The 5595-nt window shown below is 34.4% G+C and overlaps 2 long non-coding RNA genes across 4 annotated transcripts; one reads left to right on the top strand and one right to left on the bottom strand.

The window, feature by feature from the left end:
- The first annotated feature begins 3146 nt into the window (after nucleotides 1–3146).
- LOC145972312 (uncharacterized) lies at nucleotides 3147–3922 on the top strand. The gene is made up of 3 exons (XR_014439131.1): nucleotides 3147–3178; nucleotides 3525–3708; nucleotides 3845–3922. It is a non-coding gene; the product is annotated as an uncharacterized LOC145972312 (long non-coding RNA).
- Nucleotides 3923–4088: 166 nt separating this feature from the next.
- LOC145972305 (uncharacterized) lies at nucleotides 4089–4898 on the bottom strand. Of its 3 annotated transcripts, none has more exons than XR_014439128.1 (3): nucleotides 4880–4898; nucleotides 4352–4533; nucleotides 4089–4220 (listed from the first exon to the last, which is right to left on the bottom strand). It is a non-coding gene; the product is annotated as an uncharacterized LOC145972305 (long non-coding RNA). The 3 variants fall into 3 exon arrangements; XR_014439125.1 differs by lacking the exon at nucleotides 4880–4898 and adding an exon at nucleotides 4682–4705; XR_014439126.1 differs by lacking the exon at nucleotides 4880–4898 and adding an exon at nucleotides 4625–4636.
- Between the last annotated feature and the right edge of the window lie 697 nt (nucleotides 4899–5595).

The raw sequence follows: 5595 nt of genomic DNA, 5'->3' as shown, positions 1-5595 counted from the left end.
AAATTAAAAATAAAAGTTTCAATGTTTATTTTATAAGATGTTTACATTTTCGTGAATTGCGAATGGAGAGGAAGCGAAGAAACCGATTGTAAGAGACTTCGGAACTCTTTGATGATAGGTCATCTCGCTCGCTCTCTACTCATGGTCTTACTTTCTCTGTCACACTTGACAATCGTGATAGACAGCTCGGAAAGATAAGCGGACCCAAGAATCGAGATCGAGCGAAACAGTAACAAGAACGAGCGAGACAATAATAGGAGTGAGCGAGACAATAATAGGAGTGAGCGAGACAGTAATAGGAGCGAACGAGACAGTAATAGATGCGAGCGAGAGGAAAATAATAGCGCGCAAGAAAAATCTGATTCTCGAGCTCGAGTCCTCGTTGCTCGTGCTATTTCTATCTCGTTCGCTCTTATTTCACTCGTCCTTCTCGCTTCCTCACGTAACTCTCGCATCGCTTTTATGCATATACAGGGCGATCCTGAAAAACGATCCGTCTATAAAATGACATATTCCTGACACCATTCTAAGACAATTTTTCCTTTACCAAAATTTGATTTGAAGCGTAGTTTTTGAATTATGAGCAAAAATAGTTAGTAAATCACGCGTCGGGTACAGAAGGCAGGCAGGAGCGGCGCGGCGTGCCGCGAGCGCGGGCGCAGCTGACCGCCCGACGGGTGATTATCACCGCATGAGTCGCTAACTATTTTATCTTATAACATAAAATTATGCTTTAAATAAAATTTTGGCAAAGAAGAAAATGTCTTAGAATTACGTCAGAAATACGTGTTGCTTAAAATAACGTTATTTTAATAATGAAAAGTTGTTCCGGATCGCCGGCCGTCCGACGTTGCAATCAGCTGATTGCTACACGCGATGTGTGTATGGCGGAGTGTGTGCGTAAGAGAGAGAGAGAAAGAGAGAGAAAGAGGGAGAGAGGGAGGGTAGGAGGGACAGACATTCATACACACGCACGCACTTTTTTTCTCGCTCTCTTTCTCTCTTTTACGCAACACTCATACACTCTCTCATTCAGTCTCTCACTCACACTCTCTCGATCACTCACTCACTCACTCACCTGCTTACTCACTTGCTCATTCACCTTGTAGCAGCGTAGCGAATCTTCATGCTATGTATTGTTGTATCTGCTGCACGGTTATGATTGCTAGAGATGCGCGACACATTGAAATTTTTTCGATTATTAGTCTCACACTCGATTGACACAATACAGATTACGCGATAACGAGTTTACTGTTTATTCACTCACTATTGATTTATCGATACCAAGAATTACTTTCAAAGAAACGCGAATGCAAACAGCACATGACTCGACGCGAAGCGACGGACCGCGGAGACTGCGCGACCACAAGAGTTATGTTGCCAGAAACGCGACACGCGACATCTAACAAACGACTTGCGCGTGGCGCGTGATTGACGCGAGATAAGACGAACGATCGGCTAAAACCTTCGCATTGCGAATGCGGTAGAAAACATGAAACGTATAATGACATACTTAAAAAATTAATTATTTATTATAAATTATTTATTATAAATTATTTATTATAAATAATTAATTTTTTAAGTATGTCATTATACGTTTCATGTTTTCTACCGCATTCGCAATGCGAAGGTTTTAGCCGATCGTTCGTCTTATCTCGCGTCAATCACGCGCCACGCGCAAGTCGTTTGTTAGATGTCGCGTGTCGCGTTTCTGGCAACATAACTCTTGTGGTCGCGCAGTCTCCGCGGTCCGTCGCTTCGCGTCGAGTCATGTGCTGTTTGCATTCGCGTTTCTTTGAAAGTAATTTTTGGTATCGATAAATCAATAGTGAGTGAATAAACAGTAAACTCGTTATCGCGTAATCTGTATTGTGTCAATCGAGTGTGAGACTAATAATCGAAAAAATTTCAATGTGTCGCGCATCTCTAGCAATCATAACCGTGCAGCAGATACAACAATACATAGCATGAAGATTCGCTACGCTGCTACAAGGTGAATGAGCAAGTGAGTAAGCAGGTGAGTGAGTGAGTGAGTGATCGAGAGAGTGTGAGTGAGAGACTGAATGAGAGAGTGTATGAGTGTTGCGTAAAAGAGAGAAAGAGAGCGAGAAAAAAAGTGCGTGCGTGTGTATGAATGTCTGTCCCTCCTACCCTCCCTCTCTCCCTCTTTCTCTCTCTTTCTCTCTCTCTCTTACGCACACACTCCGCCATACACACATCGCGTGTAGCAATCAGCTGATTGCAACGTCGGACGGCCGGCGATCCGGAACAACTTTTCATTATTAAAATAACGTTATTTTAAGCAACACGTATTTCTGACGTAATTCTAAGACATTTTCTTCTTTGCCAAAATTTTATTTAAAGCATAATTTTATGTTATAAGATAAAATAGTTAGCGACTCATGCGGTGATAATCACCCGTCGGGCGGTCAGCTGCGCCCGCGCTCGCGGCACGCCGCGCCGCTCCTGCCTGCCTTCTGTACCCGACGCGTGATTTACTAACTATTTTTGCTCATAATTCAAAAACTACGCTTCAAATCAAATTTTGGTAAAGGAAAAATTGTCTTAGAATGGTGTCAGGAATATGTCATTTTATAGACGGATCGTTTTTCAGGATCGCCCTGTATACGTACATACATACGTACATACCACACATACCCCCACCCACATATATATATATATATATATATATATATACACACATACATCTTTATTATTTAGAACTTTTATTCTTAAGAAATGTGTACGCGTTTTACATTAAAAATAATATCAAACTTTCTCTCTGTAAATATATAAATTATTTATTAATAGCCTAATAAAATATCTTATTTTCAAGTGTTGTAATCATATAATGAATAAATTTCTATATATATATATATATGAGAGAGAGAGAGAGAGTCATACAAAATTCATTAAAAATTTATTTAATATACGTAAGCGTCTTGCTATACAGCACTGGTGCTACCGTCATTTTGTGCACATAGCACGGAACAGAACCAGAAATTGTGCACCTTATATGTTACCCTCTGAGAACATTCGTGCACCTTGGCTTCGTAGTTTAGGTGCACGTTTTTAAGGTCCACAGAGGGCGTATCGCTTTCAGGGATCACCTAAAAGCGGGCCATGACACCTCTCATTCTTCTCTCTGATTGAAATATGTTTTTCTACCAATAAATAAGTAAATCTTTTATAATTGTTTTATAATGTAGTCATCATTCAGAAAATGATCACAATTTGTGATTATGTATTTAATTGTTATTTTATATTCGCTTTCAAATAATAAACTATATAATAATAAATTTATATAAAAAGATGGTAATATATGTAATCCAATTAATTATAATTGACAAAATAATTTCTTGTGAAAAAATAAAAGTAAAAAATATAGAAGAATTTTTTTTATAGCTTGTATAAAAAATCAGTTTTATGCTAAGTATATTATAATTTTCTGGACTGTAGTAATATTTAATATATAATTTTTGCTATATAAATATATATTTCTGATATAAAATCTATTTCTACAGATAGTAAGATCGGCTGAGTTATGTCACAGAATATCGGAAGGCTTACATCAAAATGCGAGAGAGAGGAGATGGCATATATCAATATGAATCCATTGCTGATGTTGTAAGAGCAAAAATAGATATCTCTGTAGATTTTATTATTTTTGCATCCGAAAACTTGAAAGTTGCCCATGCCTTATCGGAAGTAAGTCTTCTTTTGTATTTTCAAATATATATATAAGCGCACATTTTTAGCATATTCTTTTATGTTATCGTTTTTTTTTTTGTTAATTATTATTGATTATTATTGATTACTTTGTTAATTATTGTCAATTTTTCAGATAGAAGCTAATATAGCCATAATAGATGAATACTACATAATATCTGGTGCAACTTGTTGTAGTAAATTGTAATGGAATATATATATATATATATATGTAATATTAATACAATACTACAATAAAATATTACATTTCTGTTTTTTATGTCCAGGTAATGCTTGAGTGAAATGATTGTGATGAAAAGTTTTGATCGATAATATACATAAAAATTCTGACGAAAACATTGGCAGAAAGAAAACGAATATTGTATTTGTGACAAAGTGCTTTTGATTTATGAATCAATCCCATAACATTACGGATTCCATTACAATTTACTACAACAAGTTGCACCAGATATTATGTAGTATTCATCTATTATGGCTATATTAGCTTCTATCTGAAAAATTGACAATAATTAACAAAGTAATCAATAATAATCAATAATAATTAACAAAAAAAATGATAACATAAAAGTATATGCTAAAAATGTGCGCTTATATATATTTGAAAATACAAAAGAAGACTTACTTCCGATAAGGCATGGGCAACTTTCAAGTTTTCGGATGCAAAAATAATAAAATCTACAGATATCTATTTTTGCTCTTACAACATCAGCAATGGATTCATATTGATATATGCCATCTCCTCTCTCTCGCATTTTGATGTAAGCCTTCCGATATTCTGTGACATAACTCAGCCGATCTTACTATCTGTAGAAATAGATTTTATATCAGAAATATATATTTATATAGCAAAAATTATATATTAAATATTACTACAGTCCAGAAAATTATAATATACTTAGCATAAAACTGATTTTTATACAAGCTGTAAAAAAAATTCTTCTATATTTTTTACTTTTATTTTTTCACAAGAAATTATTTTGTCAATTATAATTAATTGGATTACATATATTACCATCTTTTTATATAAATTTTATTATTATATAGTTTATTATTTGAAAGCGAATATAAAATAACAATTAAATACATAATCACAAATTGTGATCATTTTCTAAATGATGACTACATTATAAAACAATTATAAAAGATTTACTTATTTATTGATAGAAAAACATATTTCAATTATCTACGCTTATCCACGATCCATGATATATTATGCGATTATGCGGAATTAATAATAAATTAGTCATGGATTAAAAGTTACAAAAGAAATAAATTTGCTCGTTTTGCTTACACTTAAAGTCAGTACGCTTGAGAAAATTTTAGTATTTACCATAAGCAAATCGACCAATCACAGGACGGCGTCCATTTTATATAGCTTCCGGCTAACTTCACAATATAAAAAAATTTAATTAAAATTAAATGAATGACTCACAAACCTTTTTAATTATACTTCAAAATTCTTCATACGAAATACAAACGATTCATAAGGAGAAGTTTTAATATTTAGTTATGTTGGCTAACTACATACTGTAAAATTGATTAATTTTTTATAATTATTCTAATTACTCACAAACGTTTTTAATCACACTTCAAACATCTTCATACGAAATACAAACGATTCCATAAGGAGATTTTTGGTTGTCTGAAAAATTTCCGGCTAACTTAATACGAATAAACACCCGTATGCACAGACGCATTCTCAAACTCGCGCGCATGCGCTGATGTACGCGCATGCGCAGTCGTTCGCTCATATACAGACGAACCCGCAAACTTACGCGCATGAGCAGACGAACCCGTAAAAGAGTGCGTCTCAGTAAAGAAAGAAATAGCGCATCAAAATAATAACGGAAAAGGAACTATATGATG

This window comes from Camponotus vicinus, unplaced genomic scaffold (genome assembly GCF_025532165.1).
Source record: "Camponotus vicinus isolate PSW18456_S1 unplaced genomic scaffold, iyCamVici1.0 SCAF_1, whole genome shotgun sequence".
NCBI classification, from domain to species: Eukaryota; Metazoa; Arthropoda; class Insecta; order Hymenoptera; family Formicidae; genus Camponotus; species Camponotus vicinus.
This window is presented reverse-complemented; position numbering and strand designations above follow the sequence as displayed.